This window comes from Bos taurus, chromosome 5, assembly GCF_002263795.3.
Source record: "Bos taurus isolate L1 Dominette 01449 registration number 42190680 breed Hereford chromosome 5, ARS-UCD2.0, whole genome shotgun sequence".
NCBI lineage: Eukaryota > Metazoa > Chordata > Mammalia > Artiodactyla > Bovidae > Bos > Bos taurus.
The window spans coordinates 102,703,783-102,723,317 of record NC_037332.1 but is presented as its reverse complement, the minus strand read 5'-3'; the positions used below and the strand labels follow the sequence as shown (position 1 = coordinate 102,723,317).

Here is a 19,535-nt window from a genome sequence, read left to right as displayed (position 1 = left end):
TACCTGATGTCTTCAATGATATAAGAGAATTGTGTTTGGGGGCTTGTTTGATAGGAATAGGAGTAAGAGGACACCTGTAATTTTTGAAGAAGGTGGAGGAGACTTATAGTAGCTAAGAGGAAAAAGAAGGGCAATGGGAGATGTCAAAGGCCATATAGGTTTCTCTGAGCATCACTGTGGGTCCAGGTGTGGTGTGGAGGATGCTACGTGTGCCTAAGGATACAGGAGGTCTGTACAACAAGAGACCAGACAAGGATGTATTTTTATTATATTTAATACCTTTATCCACTCACACCAGCCTCCTATTGCACAAATTTTCTTACAATTTTCACACACATATCCCTTCATATAAAATTTAAAATCAAGTAGAAAATAAATAAATAATAATATGTCTCAGAAGTATCTATGGTGATGTGTATAAGACTTTATTGATTATTCAGCATATATGTGAGTGTTTAGCATGTATCTTGGTATATGAAATAGCATACAAGAAATATTTCTTTCTTGTTCTTTTTAAATTTGTAATCTCATGGGATTGATATAGAAACTAACAACCTGTTAAGTAAAAATGTTTTAATTAGAATGTGTATCCTATGACCAAGCTCCCAGCCAGACCACACCAGATGTCCTAACCTGGGCTGGGGAGTTGAAAGTGGGTAAGTAACAAAGGCTAACAGATCATCCTGGCTCTCACCATTGCCTCTTGGATAAGTGGTCAAGCTGGTCCTTCGATTCATTAATTTCTATAGTGTCTTTTCTGTTCTCTCCTGTTCTCTATAGTAGATTTTTATTCTGTTGAAATATTCTTTCTGAACCTTCAATGTTCTCATACTTATGAAATCAGAGTCCTTTACCAAAAAGAATTCCACTGTGTACATAAATAATTATAAGCACAGTCAGAAATCAGGCAAATGTATTTAAAAATTGTTCTTTATGATGAGAAGTTTTATTATTTTCATTAGGTTACCTTTCCTCTATCCAAAATGTGGTCCCTGAAGGTCAAATCATGTTGTGAGTCTTTCCCTTAGTCTCCCTCTTTCAGTTTCATACTCCATCCACTCCCAGTTTAACCTACCCCTCATCCCACCCACACTCCACTCCTACAGAAGTTCTTCCCTTTCAGAGTCTCTTTTCCATCCATTTGTAGCTCTTAGGATTGTTTTCTCTTGTCTGCAGTGGGAGAAATGGGAAAGGGAAACAGGGTTAAGTCATAGATGGAAGGAGCAAATGGAAGGGGTAAAGTGTGTTAAAAACTTGCTGGACAAATATTTTCCCCAAATCTTTCTTTCATCCATATCGAGGCTTTTGTAATGTAGAAATCTGTAAATTATATATGGCTGTTTGCTCTGTCTTCTCTTATTCTCCCTCTCCTTTTTTTTTTTTTTTTTTACAGCATGATGACTATTTCTCAAGAAATAGGAAAGTAGTTTGCAGTTAGCATATGAGTGCATGCTAGGTCTCTTCAGTCATGTCTGACTGTTTGTGACTCTATGAACTGTAGCCCTTCAGGCTCCCTCATCCATGGGATTCTCCAGGACAGAATACTGGAGTGGGTTGCTATGCCCTCCTCCCAGGGATTGAACTTGTGCATTGGCAGGGGGCTTCTTTACCACTAGTGCCACCTGGGAAGCACCATTTAGCATATAGATAGAATTTAAAAACATTAAATTACCTCCACTCCATAGCATTTGCTAAGATTCTCATGTGTTGGAAGAAAACCAGTAATATGAACTAATCAACACAGTTAGTCATCTTGTATAGTCCCACTGAGAACTCATTCTCTCCTGGGTTCATTGGTAAATCCTAGGCTTTCTTGAAAGATGGCTAGGACCAACCCTTTCTCCTATGACTCTGACCTTTCTTCATATTCAAACTCATCTGTGGACAATTTCTTTTCACAATTCAAGTTGGATAAGAAATTCTTGGAATTTTTCACCATCAGAGATTATGAGAAATACATGGGAAACATAAGAAGTAGACTTCTTATAATATCTAGCTTTCCTTCCATGAGTCATAAGTCTGTTTATAGATTGACCTGCACTCAGATCTCTCAGTTGATTTCCCTTGTATCAGTGACTTGAGTACTGACTCCTGAGAAAAATCCGGCTGGACTTCTAGCCCCAGAAATGTCAGGATGGCCTTCTAACCTTGTCTGGATCTCAGTTCTCTAAACTCTTGAATCCCAAGGACCTATTTCACTCTGGGTTAGTTCAGTTCTGCACCCAAGTCTGATGCCCATTGCAGTGCAGTTTCCTTGGGCCCTATAGTTTCCAGACCCTTAAATGAGGAATTCACATCCTAACCAACATCAAATATAGGTTTTCGGAATTCAGCCATTCCAAACTGACTCTGCAAATCCTTCTGGATTTCTCTTCCAAAACTCGCCCATGAAAATGCAATTCTGACACTGTCAAATTTTCTCTTCATGCCTCAGTCCTGGAAAATAAAAGCTTTCACACCATTGCCTGTGACATGTTTCCAGTTGCCAAGCCAGGATCATGAACATGCAGTGGGTTTATTTATTTGTTTCTCTCAGGATTTGTGCGTCTGGTTGGAGCAGATGGACCCTGCTCTGGGTGAGTAGAAGTTTATTCTGGAGAAGACTGGATCCCAGTGTCTGATGGAAACTTCACACTCCCCACTGCCCAAGTCATCTGTGCAGAGCTGGGGTGTGGCAAGGCTGTGTCTGTCCTGGGACATGAGCTCTTCAGAGAGTCAGATGGCCGGGTCTGGGCTGAAGAGTTCAGGTGTGAGGGGGAGGAGCCTAAGCTCTGGTCCTGCCCCAGAGTGCCCTGTCCAGAGGGCACTTGTCACCACAGTGGAGCTGTTCAGCTTGTCCTTTCAGGTGAGATGTAGGTCAGGACTAACCTCTCTGCACATTCTGTTCAGGTGAGAAATCATGAGATGTTTCTGAAATTCTGTTATCTCATATCCAGCATATTCAGAAGTCCGGCTCATGACAAACGGCTCCTCTCAGTGTGAGGGGCAGGTGGAGATGAAGATTTCTGGACAATGGAGAGTGCTCTGTGCCTCCCACTGGAGTTTGGCCAATGCCAATGTTGTCTGTCGTCAGCCTGGCTGTGGAGTGGCCATCTCCACCCCCGGAGGATCACACTTGGTGGAAGGAGGTGATAGGATATCAACAGCCCGATTTCACTGCTCAGGGGCTGAGTCCTTCCTGTGGAGTTGCCCTGTGACTGCTCTGAGTCATCCTGACTTTTCCCGTGGCAACACAGCCTCTGTGATCTGCTCAGGTAAGAGAGAGGGAAAGGCTACTGGTACTTAGGATGCTCCTGGAGTGAAATGTCCCTAAGAGCAGATGGTGAGGGAAAACTGGCTTAAAAAGGTAATTTCTCTTTTTAAAATTTATTTATTTTAATTGGAGGATAACTACTTTATAGTATTGTGATGGTTTTCACCATACATCAGTATGGATCGGCCATAGGCATCCATTTGTCCCCTCCATCCTGTACCCTCCTCCCATCTTCCTCCCCACCCCATCCCTCCAGATTGTCACAGATCACCAGATTTGGGAGCCCTGCATTATACATCAAACTCTCAATGTCTATCTATTTTGCATATGGTAATGATTATGTTTCAATGGTATTCTCTCAAATCATCCCCCCGTTAACAAATAGATTCAAGAGATTAGATCTGATAGAGTGCCTGAAGGACTATGGATAGAGGTTCATGACATTGTACAGAAGGTGGTGGTCAAAACCATCCCCAAGAAAAAGAAATGCAAAAAGGCAAAGTGGCTGTCTGAGGAGGCCTTACAAATAGCTGAGAAAAGAATAGAAGTGGATGAGAGAAAGGAGACGGCTGGGGAGTGCGTTTTTGTTCCGTGGGGGTCGCGGTCTGGGCCAGAGCCGCCGCGGACCACGAGTTAAAATTTTTATTTAAAAAAAAAAAAAAAAAGAATAGAAGTGAAAAGCAAGGGAGAAAAGGAAAGGTATACCCATATGAATGCAGAGGTCCAAGGTATATCCAGGAGAGATAAGAAAGCCATCCTAAGTGAAGAATGCAAAGAAATTGAGGAAAACAATAGAATGGGGAAGACTAGAGATCTCTTCTAGAAAATTAGAGATACCAAGCGAACATTTCATGCAAAGATGGGCACAATATAGGACAGAAATAATATGGACCTAACAGACCAGAGGATATTAAGAAGAGGTGGCAAGAATATACAGAAGAGCTACACAAAAAATCTTAATGACCCAGATAATCTTAATAACTCAGATAATCACTCACCTTGAGCCAGACATCTTGGAGTACAAAGTCAAATGGGCTTTAGAAAGCATCACTACCAACAAAGCTAGATGGAATTCTAGCTGAGCTATTTCAAATCCTAAAACATGATGCTGTGAAAATACTGCACTCAATATGCCATAAAATATGGAAAACTCAGCAGTGACCACAGGATATGGATCAATGGACTGGTTCCAAATTGGGAAAGGAGTGTGCCAAGGCCATATATTGTCACCCTGCTTATTTAACTTATATGCAGAGTATATCATGAGAAATGACAGGCTGGGTGAAGCATAAGCTGGAATCAAGATTTCCAGGAGAAATATCAGTAACCTCAGATGTGCAGATGACACCACATTTATGGCAGAATGTGAAGAGGAACTAAAGAGCCTCCTGATGAAGGTGACAGAGGAGAGTGAAAAAGTTGGCTTAAAACTCAACATTCAAAAAATGAAGATTATGGCATTTGGTCCCATCACTTCATGGCAAATAGATGGGGAAACAGTGGAAACTGTGTCAGACTTTATTTTGGGGGGCTCCAAAATCACTGCAGATGGTGACTGCAGCCATGAAATTAAAAGACACTTACTCCTTGGAAGGAAAGTTATGACCAACATAGATAGCATATTGAAAAGCAGAGACATTACTTTGCCAACAAAGGTCTGTCTAGTCAAGGCTATGGTTTTTCCAGTAGTCATGTATGGATGTGAGAGTTGGACCATAAAGAAGACTGAATGCTGAAGAATTGATGCTTTTGAGCTCTGGTGTTGGAGAAATCTCTTGAGAGTCCCCTGGACTGCAAGGAGATCAAACCCATCAATCCTAAAGGAAATCAGTCCTGAATATTCATTAGAAGGATGGATGCTAAAGCTAAAGCTCCTATACTTTGGCCACCTGATTCGAAGAGCTGGCTCATTAGAAAAGACCCTTATGCTGGGAAAGAGTGAAAGCAGGAGAAGAAGGGGACGACAGAGGTTTAGATGGTTGGATAGCATCCCTGACTCAGTGGACATGAGTTTGAGCAAGCTCTGGGAGATGGTGAACCACAGGGAAGACTGGTGTGCTGCAGTCCGTGAAGTCGCAAAGAATCAGACATGACTGAGCGACTGAACAACAACTCCTCCCAGTGAGTCCAAATGTCTGTTCTTGCATCTGTGTCTCAAAAGGTAGATATTCCGTGGTGAAATATTATAGCAATTTAATTACTTTCTCTTGCATATAATTGTACATTTCTTCTGGGATTGATATCTGTGTAAGACAAGGGTCAGGTTGCCATTTCCTTCTCCAGGATTCATATGGACATCCAACTGACTCAGAATCCTTTACTGAACAGGCTCTTTTCCCATTGCAGTGTCACCTTTGTCATAAGCAGAAGGGCATATGTGTCTGTCCTTTATGACAGTCTACTCTGTTCCATTGTATTATTTGTCTGTCCTGGCACCAATACTGTATTTCTTAAGTATTGTATCTTTACACTGTCTGAATGATTTTAATTTATGAGTGTTACTTTTTATTAACTCCTCTAACACTGTTTCTTTTCTTGCCAACTGTGTTGGTCTTTCTAGGCCTTTTGGATTTTGTATAAGTTTTGGAATCAGCTTGTCACTTTTCACCTCCCCCCCAAAAAAACCCTAAATGTATTTTGATTGTGACTAGATTGAATCTATGTATAAATTTGAGGATGATTAACAATTTTGAGTCTCCCAATTCATTGACATCATATATCCCTCCATTCAGTTAGGTCTTGAATTTCTCTCAGAGGTTTTGCCCATCTTCTACTAGGTTTTCTCTTAGGCATTTTGTTTTTGATGCTATTCATATTTTTTTGTGTGTAAAAGTGTCCTAAGAATGAATTTTTTGGACTTGTTTCACCTTTTAATATTTTTTTTGAGACTTACAGAAAAGTTGTAAGAATATGAAACTGGAGCCTATTATACAGAGTGAAGTAAGCCAGAAAGAAAAACACCAATACAGTATACTAACACATATATATGGATTTTAGAAAGATGGTAACAATAACCCTGTGTATGAGACAGCAAAAGAGACACTGATGTATAGAACAGTCTTATGGACTCTGTGGGAGAGGGAGAGGGTGGGAAGATTTGGGAGAATGGCATTGAAACATGTATAATATCATGTATGAAATGAGTTGCCAGTCTAAATTTGATGCACGATACTGGATGCTTGGGGCTGGTGCACTGGGACGACCCAGAGGGATGGTATGGGGAGGGAGGAAGGAGGAGGGTTCAGGATGGGGAACACATGTATACCTGTGGTGGATTCATTTCGATATCTGGCAAAACTAATACAATTTTGTAAAGTTAAAAAAAAAATCCCAAACTATTTGGGAAAAAAAAAAAAAAAATTCCCAGATGATGTTTACCTGGATTTCCCAATATTAGTATTTTGCTTTAATCTTTTTAAAAAATACATATATTTTAAATATATATTTTTTATTGAAGTGTAGTTGACTTACAATGTTTCAGGTGCACAGCAAAGTGATTCAGTTACACAAATACACATTATTATTTTTGAAATTATTTTCCATCATAGGTTATTACAAGATATTGACTATAGTTCCCTATGCTGTACAGTAAACCACTGTTACTTGTTGCATATCTATTTTTAAATTAGAAATCTAGCATTCTAGTCATACTAAGTCAAACAAGTGGAATCAAAATGTCATAAACTTTTTAGTTAGGCAAAAATTTATGTTTTCTAAAATATACATATTATACATAATTATACATGTGTACAAAAGCTTTTCTACTACACTTGATAAAGGCTTGAGTAAGAACATAAAAAAAAGAGATGGAGAAATTGGAGAATATAAACTAAATGAAATGGGAGCACTGAATATGAAATAGAAAAAGTGAAACATGATCTTTTACTTTTATCTAGTATGTTTCACTTTTTCTATTTCATATTCATTCTTTCTACTCTGCCATCTTGAATTGCAAGTCCTATTTTGCTTTTATCTTTATCTCTCTGTTTGTCTCCCTCTCTTTTTCTGTCTGTCCCCCTCCTTTTCCATTTGTCCCTAAATATGTAAACTCTTTCTGAATTAGGTTGCAGACATGATGTCCCTTTATCCCTAAAATACTTCAGGGAATTTCCACAGTTATTAACCACAGTTCAGTCAAGTCTCAGCAAACTTCAGCCCCAGATGACATGTAAGTGCAACCACATGAAAAACCCCAAGACAGAACTGCCAAGTTGAGTCTTTCTCAGATTACACCCAGGAAATCATAAGCAAACTGAAGTATATATGTTTTGCTTTAGTTGCTAAGTTTTGGGGGGAATTTGTTTTACAGCACTATAACTGGGACACTTACCATGTGACCAGCATTTCTAAATAGAGAAATATTTGTCCTCTGATCTTCCATTGTACTCTTTCTACCTTATGCTGATCTACCACTGAGATACACTTGTTCTCTAGTTCTTAATTCCAGCTATTAAGTTTTTTATCTCTAGAATTTTTGTTTTTGTAATCATTTCCTTTCCAAGATACATATCTTGTGAGTTAATTTTATGAGCATTTTAATCATGGCTGTTTAAATTCTCTGTCAATGGAATCTAGAAAAAGGGTACAGGTGAACCTATTTTCAGGGCAGAAATAGAGATGAAGACCTAGAGAACAGATGGGAACACACTGTGGTGGTTAGGAGAGGCCAGGATGAATTGAGAGAGTAGCACTGACATGTATACACTGTCACATGTGAAACAGATGGTAGCAGGAAGCTGCTATATAGCACAGGGAGCTCAGCTAGATGCTCTGTGATGACCTAAAAGGGTGGGATGGTGGATGGGGAGGGAGGGAGGCTTCAGGGGGTGCGTATATATGTATACTTTTGGCTGATTCACATTGTTGTACAGCAGAAACTAACACAACATTGTAAAGCAATTATCTTCCAGTAATAAAAATAATAAATTAACAAAATCAAATAAATTCTCTGTCTGGTAACTCTAATAGCTGGATACCCTGGGATATTCTTTCCGATGTTTCCTTTTGCCTCTTGAGTTTCCGAGAAATCTCTTTTTGTATTTGTTTAAATGATAGACATTGAAGATGAAAAATTGTAGAAATTCTTCAGAAAGGATTTTGTTTTGCTGCTTCTACTTAGGGATAGATTTAGGAGTAACACACCTTATTCAACTCATTCTTAGTGCAACACTTGGCTTAAACCCAAATTATGGCACTGTCAGAAGCAGAATTCTCCATAGAGAAAGTGGATACTAAAGTTATGATAACTTTACTGATATGCCACAGCTTTCATTTCAGGCTCCACTGCTAGGTCATTTTTTAACCTTAATTTAGTTTTCTTTACGTTAACCCTCCCAGCCCTCTGATCATTGGTGTCTCTGCAGGAAACCAGACCCAGGTGCTTCCCCAGTGCAATGACTCTGTGTCCGAACCAGCAGGCTCTGAAGCCTCAGAGGAGAGCGCCCCCTACTGCTCAGGTGAGGGTCCCACAGGACAGAAGACCCTTCTTACCCACTGTCCCCTCACCCCCCTCACCCCCCGTCACCACCCCATTTTCCCATTTCTCTCTCCTCAGACAGCAGACAGCTCCGCCTGGTTGATGGGGGTGGTCACTGTGCCGGGAGAGTGGAGATCCTTGACCAGGCCTCCTGGGGCACCATCTCTGATGACGGCTGGGACCTGGACGATGCCCGCGTGGTATGTAGGCAGCTGGGCTGTGGACAAGCCCTCAATGCCACGAGGTCTGCTCACTTTGGGGCAGAATCAGGGCCCATCTGGCTGGACGACCTGAAGTGCACAGGAAAGGAGTCCCATGTGTGGAGGTGTCCTTCCCAGGGCTGGGGGCGGCATGACTGCAGACACAAGGAGGACGCGGGGGTCATCTGCTGAGGTCAGCACTTCACACTGTCCACACTTTGGGGGAGGGGTGGGGCTCTGGAGGACGGGGATCTGAGCCCTGAAGGAGAGATGCTGAAAGGACTAGAGAAGGAGGCTTCCTCCCATGGGGCCTGTGTTTCCAGCAGACGTGAAGACGAGGTGCTTTCACTTCCTACTGCAGCAGCTGAGACTGTGGTCCTTTTTTCTCAGCAGTGTTTCCTGGCAGAGCCGTTTCTGACAGTTTCCACGTTAAAGCAGGGCTCTCCCTACTGTGGTAGGACAGTCTGGAGATCCTGTGGATGATGTAATGAAAGTACAGACTTACTCTGTTCAGTTCTGTATGCTAGGAGTCTGATGAGGATCTCTGTGGGCCAACATCCCAGTGTCCACAGGGCTGTGTTCTTCCTGGAGGACCCCTTTCCCAGCCTTTCCTGGTTTCTGTGTGGTCTCATTCCTTGGCTTGGGTCTTACTTCTTCAACAACAGCGCTTCTTCTGACCATTCTTCCTCACTTACATTTCCCTCTGACTGGAAATGGGAAGGGTTGTCCATTTCTAGGATAGTGCGGCTAAGGAGGTGTTTAAACTGGGGTCTAAACATCCCAAGGTCCTTAAGTTTGTTACATCTGTAAAGTTCCTTTTGCTAGGTCAGGTACATATTCACAGGTACTAAGGATTGGTATGTGGACATTTGTGGCTCCGTTATTTTGCATTCCTCCCCAAATACCCACATCACATTCCATTCACAAACCATTTTAAGAGTTTGTTTTCAGGAGGCAGGAGTCAGTTCTCCATCCCACAGGTGCCCTGGTAGGTCTTTCTCTGTTTGTATCCACTACATCATCGTGGTAGAAATAGAAAGACAGACACAAATGGACAAAGTCAGGTAGAAGTGAAGCAATGATAGTGAAAGGTTGTTGTTGAATCATGCAAAGATGCCGGGATTCTTGGCCCCTGGAGGAGAATTCAATCTGGGGCCAGAGACGAGGCTTGGTCATTCAGAGCTTTTGTGTAATAAAGTTTTATTAAAGTATAAAGGAGATAGAGAAAGCTTCTGACATAGGCATCAGAAGGGGGCAGAAATAGTACCCCTCTGCTAGTCTTCAGCTGGATGTTACATAGTCACTAGCAGTCTGTTAAAGAAAGAAAGGAATGTCTTAAAATTCAGAATGGCACCAGGCCCCTCACCCATAAGATGCATTTTGGGATAATCTTGGCACCAAATGGCTTATCCTGGGCCATAAAATGATTAACTTGAATCTTGAAGAAGGGCAGACCACCATACAAATAGTTTCATTTACATAGATTAGGGGAACAATACCTGAGTATAACGTACTGGTTTGTCAAGTAGGTTCTGAGCCAAGAGGCGGAACCAACTTGAAGACAGAGCTTGGGGTAAATGCATAGTATATTAGCATCAGTTCAGTTCAGTTGCTCAGTCATGTCCGACTCTTTGTGACCCCATTAATCGCAGCACGCCAGGCCTCCCTGTCCATCACCAACTCCCAGAGTTCACTGAGACTCACGTCCATCGAGTCAGTGATGCCATCCAGCCATCTCATCCTCTGTCGTCCCCTTCTCCTCTTGCCCCCAATCCCTCCCAGCATCAGTCTTTTCCAGTGAGTCAACTCTTCACATGAGGTGGCCAAAGTATTGGAGTTTCAGCTTCAGCATCATTCCTTCCAAAGAAATCCCAGGGCTGATCTTCAGAATGGACTGGTTGGATCTCCTTGCAGTCCAAGGGACTTTCAAAGGTCTTCTCCAACACCACAGTTCAAAAGCATCAATTCTTCGGCACTCAGCCTTCTTCAGAGTCCAACTCTCACATCCATACATCACCACAGGAAAAACCATAGCCTTGAGTAGATGGACCCTTGTTAGCAAAGTAATGTCTCTGCTTTTGAATATGCTATCTAGGTTGGTCATAACTTTCCTTCCAAGGAGTAAGCGTCTTTTAATTTCATGGCTGCAGTCACAATCTGTAGTGATTTTGGAGCCCCCCAAAAATAAAGTCTGATACTGTTTCCACTGTTTCCTCATCTATTTCCCATGAAGTGATGGGACCAGATGCCATGACCTTCATTTTCTGAATGTTGAGCTTTAAGCCAACTTTTTCACTCTCCACTTTCACTTTCATCAAGAAGCTTTTTAGTTCCTCTTCACTGTCTGCCATAAGGGTGGTGTCATCTGCAAGCTTAAGAAAAACATTTCCATAAGAAAAAGGCATTGGTTATCTCTAGGTTTGAGAACTTCAGGCAAAACCAGGTGTCCTTATGGCAATACAGTATTTTAAGAGAAACCCCCTTTTAAATTTGTATAGAGATGGAAAAAATATCACTAGTTTGTTTCCTCCTGCTGCTTAAGAGAGATAAAAATGTCTGATACTTGCAGGCTATTTCCTCTTTTGGAGACCTCTGGCCTTCCTGCCTGTTACCCTGTCAATAGTCTTGTCAACTAGTGGGCATCTCCGCAGTTGGGTCAGGGATGTATGGTCACAGTTTCTGGGAGACAGGAAGACCCAGAGCCCTGAGCGGAGTGCTCACTGTGTCCTGTCTCCTCTCTTTCAATCTTAGAGTTCCTGTCCCTCAGGATGGTGAGCAAGGACCAGCAGTGTGCTGGGTGGCTGGAAGTTTCCTACAACGGGACCTGGGGCAGTGTCTGCCATAACCCCATATATGACGTCACTGTGTCTATGATCTGCAGACAGCTTGGCTGTGGGGACAGTGGAACCCTCGACACTTTTGTTGCCCTTAGAGAAGGTTCTAGACCCCGGTGGGTAGATGGAATCCAGTGTCAGAAAACTGACACCTCTCTCTGGCAGTGTCCTTCTGACCCTTGGAAATACAGTTCCTGCTCTCCAAAGGAGGAAGCCTATATCTCGTGTGCAGGTGACTTACTGTGTTTCTGTGTCTGTCTCAACCCCAAAGGATGTTGTTAGAGTGATTTATGCTTTCCAGTCTAAGTGAAGATTTTAAGTTGAGTCTACAAAATATCTATGTGCCTGTGTCTGTGTGTGTTTGTATTTGTTGTGGAGTGTGGAGACCAATAAATGATGAACAGTTACAGTTATTTCAACTGATGGTCACATGCACTGAATGTCTCAGACCAGTAGATAATGAGCCTGTGTTTTCACATGTCATTTGCACTGAGTCAGACCTTAGATAATCTTATGTGAGGACAGGACCACCCCCAGCTGTCCCTGATCCACTGTTTCCCCGTTGTGTGCAGGAAGAAGACCAAAGAGCTGTCCAACTGCTGTCCCCTGCACAGGTATGTCAGCCCCCTCCCCTGTGGCTTCCAGGGGCTTCTTCCTCCCACCAGGGCAGTCACAGGAGGGGCTGCTGCCTTTTCAGACAGAGAGAAGCTCCGGCTCAGGGGAGGAGACAGCGAGTGCTCAGGGCGGGTGGAGGTCTGGCACAGCGGCTCCTGGGGGCACCGTGTGTGATGACTCCTGGAGCCTGACAGAGGCTGAGGTGGTGTGTCAGCAGCTGGGCTGTGGCCAGGCCCTGGAAGCCATGCGGTCTGCAGCATTTGGCCCTGGAAATGGGAGCATCTGGCTGGACAAGGTGTGGTGCGGGGGCCGGGAGTCTTCCCTCTGGGACTGTGCTGTGTAGCCCTGGGGGCAGAGCGATTGCAAGCACGAGGAGGATGCTGGTGTGAGGTGCTCTGGTGAGTGAGGGACTCGGGGTCCACCCTGGGCGAGCTGGGGCAGCACGGGGACAGCGGGCTGGACCATGGGTGGTGGGGAGTTTGTGTTCAGAGAGTGTCTGGGTGCTAGGGCTCTGATCTAGCACAGTGAAGCTGGGAGGACTGGACACTGATGTCATGGAGACTGAGGTGGTGATTTCAGGGCTCAGGAGGGAAAAATGGGTTACCCTGTGATCTGGCCAATTCCCTTTACCCAATCTCCTGTTTTTCTCTTTAGGTGCAAGGACAACATTGCCCTCGACTACAGCAGGTACTGTGGTCCATCCATGGGCAGGGGAGAATACTCAGATTCTGGTAACCTGTTCTGTGGGCTCTCTGACAACTCCGGAGATGAAAGAGCCTACGGAGTCCTGGCTGTTGGGAAGGAGCTGGGGCATTATGATGGGGAACACCCCTGCCTTGGTTCCCAGGGCCACATGTTTCTCAGGCCCAGGATCCAAGAGTCTAGTTCCGGTGGTGCAGATTCTAAAGTTCTCCCATTCTCCTACCTCCCCCTGAGTGTTGCTCCTCAGCAGTGAGGTGCGGGTCTCAGGACTGTTTGATGCCCAAGGAGAAGAGATGAGCCAGGTCCTCAGAGGCTGTCTCGGCAGGGCAGCTCCCTGACAATCCCCGGCTTTGCATCGGGGCCACACTAGCCAGAGTGGAGTTGACTTGTCTCAGGATGAGACCTGGAGGAGCCCAGTCACTATTGGTATATTTGTGTCTGAGGCTAGGATACCATCATCCAGAGCCCCCAGAAATGCTGGTACAGGGGGTTTCTCTGTGCCCAGGGCCTTCTTCACACCCTGTTGCCCTGCTTTCCTTGGGGGCCAGACCAGCCTCAAATCCTCTCCCTGGCATCTTCTCCCTGCCTGGGGTCCTCTACCTCATCCTGGGGTCTCTTCTCTTCCTGGTCCTCATCATCCTGGTGACTCAGCTGCTCAGATGGAGAGCAGAGTGCAGAGGGGGGCTGCAGGGCGAACTGGGGACCAGGGAGAGTGTGTGCAGGCAGGAGATGGGGCAGGTGTGAGGAGGGGAACCTGGGCCGGTCTCTGTTTTGAGTCTGTAGAGCTCCACGTGCTCTGTGCTGAGCTCTAAGGGCTGAACATACAGAGGTTCTTAGGACTGGGGTGTGAACTCTCATATGTCATGGCCTCTCCTGTGAGACCAGAAAGAGTCAGGGCTGAGCTGTGGATTCAGGTCAGATGAGGGGAGAAGGTGCCAACATGGTGCACAGGGTAAGAGATGATGCTGAGGTCCAGGCAGCCTCTGTGTGAGCATAGGGGAGATGAAGGTGGGTCTGCTGGATCAGGGTGTCTGGGGCCGCATCTCTGACCTGCTAGGGGATCTCTCAGCCTTATCCAGCTATGAAGATGCTCTTGCTGAAGCTGTGTATGAGGAGCCTGATTACCTCATGACTCAGAAGGAGGGTCTTCAGGGCAGCCCAGGTGGGTGTCTCTGCCTGCCTTCCTGGGACCTCTGGTTGTCACCTCCCACTGGCTGTGAACATCTTCTCAGCATTCACAGATCCCACGGGTGTGCCCCAGGCTTATAGAGGCAGCTCTCCAAAGTGGCAGGGTGGCCTCTCAGAGCCTCATGAGCCCCCAGCCCCCATCTACACTGCAGGATCCAGGTCTGCCCCTTCCCAGTCTTAACACAGGTCCCGTGAGTGTGGGGAGGGTCATTCTGTGTGTTGTGTGATGTTTGTCTCCACTTTAGGCCTCCTGTCAGATGGTGAGGACAACAATGACTCCATATCTGCTCCAGGTAATAGAGGTAGACCTACCTCAGCTGGGCTTTGGGGAGGAGAGTTTCCCTCATAGAGACGAGATGCAAGGGGAGCAGTCTTCATTTGATGGACCAGAGGCATCCATTGTGTCCAGATGGGGTCCGTCCTTCCCTTTCTCTGACTGTTCTGTGATGTCTCACATTGGGGTGGGGCTCTCTGTGTCCAGAATCACAACAGGCACACATTGATTTTAAAAGTAATTTCTGTAAAGCACAATTTGTTAAAATAATTGAGTAATGCTCAATGGTAAGACAGTTATTTTGGAATATATATTTTTCAAACAGGAAATATTAAGATATGTAAAATCATGTTTTGGTTTATGGACACATCAAAATGAAACATGGTCTTAGAGAAAAAAATCTTTTAAAACAAGGAGTGACTGGTGCCTCTAGCAGCTCAGAAACTCTGGGTCAGAAGGATCTTAGGTATTTCTCAGACCAACCCCCTTACTGTGGTTTCATCTGACCCTTGCTCTGCCCTCAGAAGCGCCAGATCAGAGGACTGTTGCCCTTGGTGAGGATTACGATGATGGTGGAGAGGTATCAGTGACTGGGGCTCCTCATGACTCTCAGGGGAGTGAGGAGGAAGTGCTCCCAGAGAAGGAAGATGGGATGAGGTCTCAGACAGGTGAGTGGGGAGATTAGCTGATCCCCTGAAATCTTTGGTCTTTGTCCTGGAAAAGGTGAATTTGAGCTCCTCAATGCCCAGCCTCTCTGCAGTTTCAAAATATGGATATCTCATGCATTTGATGAGCCACCCTGATGGCTCAGATGGTAAAGAATCTAACTGCATTGCAGGAGACCTGGGTTTGATCACTGGGTCAGGAAGAGCCCTTGAAGAAGGGAATGTCTACTCACTCCAGTATTCTTGCCTGGAGAATCCAAGGGACAGAGGAGCCTGGTGGGCTACAGTTCATAGCGTTGCAAAGAGTCAGACACAACTGAGTAACTAGCACTTCACTTCTCAACCATATGCCATCTTTAATGCTGTCAGACTCCCTCGGGGGTGAGGAATCACTCTACTTTTGGCATTTATGTCCCCATAGTGCAACATAAATTTTCATTTTATTTGTGATATAACTACATTAAAATTTATAGATTAGGGGCTTTTCTGGTAATCCAGTGGTTAGGACTCTGCACTTTCACTGCTAGGGCCTGGGTTCAATCCCTGGTCAAGGAACTAAAATCCCACAAACATTGTGTAGTAGTCAAAAGAAATAGATAGCTTACAGATTAATTGAGCATATTTACCAAATCCAAAAATAGACAAGTGTTTTGATAACATCTCTGTGCTGCCCTGAACATGAAAGACAGAAATTTTAAAAATGTATTGCAGTATTGAAATTTGTGAGTCATCTGATAATTTAAGATGAGGTCTGTGTATAAGGTTGCAATGACATATACAAAGTCTATGGTATATGGTGGCCTTAACATTAAGCCATGTTGGTGGATCATTGACTCGGAGCTGATGGTCAGCTAAGGTCTAATTTCCTCCAGATATTTCAGTTGTCAAGAGAAAACACTTTTTCTCTGAAAGAGAGTATTTATCCATCTGAGGGCCTGTGTGGTCCCTGGGAGGGGCCATCTGTGGATGCTCCTGTGATACTCTTTGTGGACATTTGGGAACATGCATCAAGGCTACTAAGAGCAGAGTTGGTTTATGAGTGAGGAACTCAGATTTTCCCTGTGTCCACTCTCCCTCTCACTGTGATTTCACATCTGTCAGCTGTGAGAGGAGAACATTTAAATTTGTTGTTATGCTCTTACTGTTCCTGGGCATCTCCTTGCTAGTGTGTAGCCTGGAAGCAGATCTTCCCAGAGCTCCTGTGTGAGCACAGGTCTCCTGTGATGCAGAATTTCCATATGAACTGAGGCCCCAGAGACCACATGGACCGGATCTGAGAGGACAGCCTGGATCCATCCGCACTGTAACTGGTGTGAAATAGTCTGAGCCTCCTGCCCACACCTGGGTCCCAGGGATGCTTTGTCATCATCACTTGTTTAATAGGCTTCCAACACACTGTCCAGTTCCTTTGTCTCCGTTCTAATTATGCTTCTCTTTGCTCTTTCAGGTTCTTCTCTAAATGTCTCTAGAAAGGAAGCTGATCCTGGGAAAGGAGAACAGAGCCCCTGCCTACTCCAGGGGGAGAAAGGGGACCCTGGGTACGATGATGTTGAACTCAGTGTCCCGGGAACATCCACAGTGGCTTTCCTGTGATGTTGTATTAAATACAAGATGATGCCTCAGATGTTCTGCTGCTGCTTCTAAGTCACTTCAGTCATGTCCGACTCTGTGTGACCCCATAGACGGCAGTCCACCAGGCTCCCCTGTCCCTGGGATTCTCCAGGCAAGAACACTGGAGTGGGTTGCCATTTCCTTCTCCAATGCATGAAAGTGAAAAGTGAAAGGGGAGTCACTCAGTCGTGTCCGACTCTTTGTGACCCCATGGACTGCAGCCTACTGGGCTCCTCCATCCATGAGATTTTCCAGGCAAGAGTACTGGAGTGGGCTGCCATTACCTTCTCCGTCAGATATTCTAATTGCCTGTATTTCAATAGAGGCTGACCTGTGATGGTGTTATATGGAAATTGCTCAAAATGAAATATTCTGATTAAAGTAAGTTTTTCTTTTGCTTGTTAATAATTACCAAGTTCCATATCAAATGCTTTTAGATGGTTGGTCCTCAAACACCATTTTCCTCAAAGGAAATACACGATGAGTGCACTGCCATATTTTCTCACCTTCTTCAAAGGCTAATGAGACTTTGCCTGGGATCACAAATGTTCCAGGTCACCCTTACCTAGAAAAAGCATCTAAACTTGGTCCACATTCACACTCTCCTTCCTAGCAAGATGAATTTGCCAACCAGAAAATGTAGTCAGAACCTTATAGAGTTATTTTATTTGGTGGGAATGCTTAGGAGTCTAAGCCCTGGAGACAGCATCTCGGTAGCTCTGAGAAAACTGCTCCAAGCAGGCAGAAAGGGAAGTCAGGTTATATACAAGTTTGCAACAAAGGGAGAGGCAGTCTGAACATCAAAGATCAGGTACCAAGTTAAGGAATTTAGCATTCTGTTTCTGGGAAGATGCAAGCCTCTGGACTCACTTGATTCAATCCTTCCATATGCAGCTCAGCTATCTGGGGCCAATCCTTGCTCCCCTTAAGGAGTGGCAGATGGCTGCTTCTTGCTTTCCCCAGCTCCTCAGCAATCACCATGGAGGGGTGGCAGCATCCCCTGGATCAGTTTTGGGAGCCCTCATTCACAACTGGAGACCAGAAATCATTGATGTCTGTGACATTTCTTGTTTATTGATATGGCAGGAGATATTTTTATTTCACAAACTCATGAAAAAAACCCAATCCTGAACATTCCTGTATGTTCTCCTTGAGATGTCACATCACCTGTTTTAACCTGTTCTTGGTCACCAGACTTGGATGTGAGTTTCAAAGTTGGAGTTTGCTCTTTGGAGAAAAGGGATACATTTTTCCTTAACCTGCCTAAGTGTTCACGGGCCAATTAAAACTCTAACTCTACCTAACTACCTCTCCCTTTTTCATCTCTCATTCCCTAGGTTACTTTATCTGTTTATTTCTCAAGCAGATGTAGATTCCCCCTTGCTCTCTCCCATGTCTAGTCGGTTATCAAATCCTTATGAATCCATTCTTTCCATACCTTCGTACTTTTTCTTCAGGACATTACCATTTCTTGTCTGTCCAATTATCTATCCTTCTGAGTAAATTATATCAGCTCATCTCTCTCCCTAATTGATGGATGGCAAATTGTTGCTCACCCACACCCTGTATTCACGTGGGACAAGAGGGCAAGAAAGTGGAGACCTAGGCAGAGGGGATCTAGAAAAAGGGATATAGATGGGAAGATCAAGTACGTTTGTCTATTTATGTTTCAAAGATGTGGATGGAGCGATCTGATATGATTGAATTCTTAAAAGAAGTTCAGTTCAGTTCAGTCTCTCAGTCGTGTCCGACTCTATGACCCCATGGACTGCAGCATGCCGGGTTTCCCTGTTTATCACCAACTCCCAGAGCTTACTCAAACTCATGTTCATTGAGTCAGTGATGCCATCCAACCACCTCATCCTCTGTCGTCCCCTTTTCCTCCCACCTTCAATCTTTCCCAGCATCAGGGTCTTTTCCAACGAGTCAGTTCTTCCCATCAGGTGGCCAAAGTATTGGAATTTCAGCTTTAGCATCAGTCCTTCCAAAGAACATTCAGGACTGATTTCCTTTAGGATGGACTGGTTGAATCTCCTTGCTGTCCAGGGACTCTCAAGAGTCTTCTCCAACACCACACTTCAAAAGTATTAATACATTGGCGCTCAGCTTTCTTTATAGTCCAACTCTCACATCCATACATGTCTACTGGAAAAACCATAGTCTTGACTAGACGGACCTTTGTTGGCAAAGCAATATTTCTGCTTTTTAATATGCTATCTAGGTTGGTCACAGCTTTTCTTCCAAGAAGCAAATGTCTTTTAATTTCATGGGTGCAATCACCATCTGCAGTGATTTTGGAGCCCCCCAAAATAAAGTCAGCCACTGTTTCCCCATCTATTTCCCATAAAGTGATGGGACCAGATGCCATGATCTTAGTTTTCTGAATGTTGAGCTTTAAGCCAACTTTTTCACTCTCCTCTTTCACTTTCATCAAGAAGCTCTTTAGTTCTTCCTCGCTTTCTGCCATAAGGGTGGTGTCATCTGTATATCTGAGGTTATTGATATTTCTCCCAGCAATCTTGATTCCAGCTTGTGCTTCATCCAGTCCAGCATTTCTCATGATATACTCTGCATATAAGTTAAATGAGCAAGGCGACAATATACAGCCTTGACATACTCCTTTCTGGATTTGGAACCAGTCTGTTGTTTCATGTCCAGTTCTAACTGTTGCTTCTTGACCTGCATATAGATTTCTCAGGAAGCAAGCCAGGTTTTCT

General features: G+C 44.2%; 1 pseudogene; it reads left to right on the top strand.

The window, feature by feature from the left end:
- Nucleotides 1-17,229, top strand: part of LOC112446751 (antigen WC1.1-like) — a 33,844-nt pseudogene extending 16,615 nt beyond the window's left edge.
- Nucleotides 17,230-19,535: the final 2,306 nt, after the last annotated feature.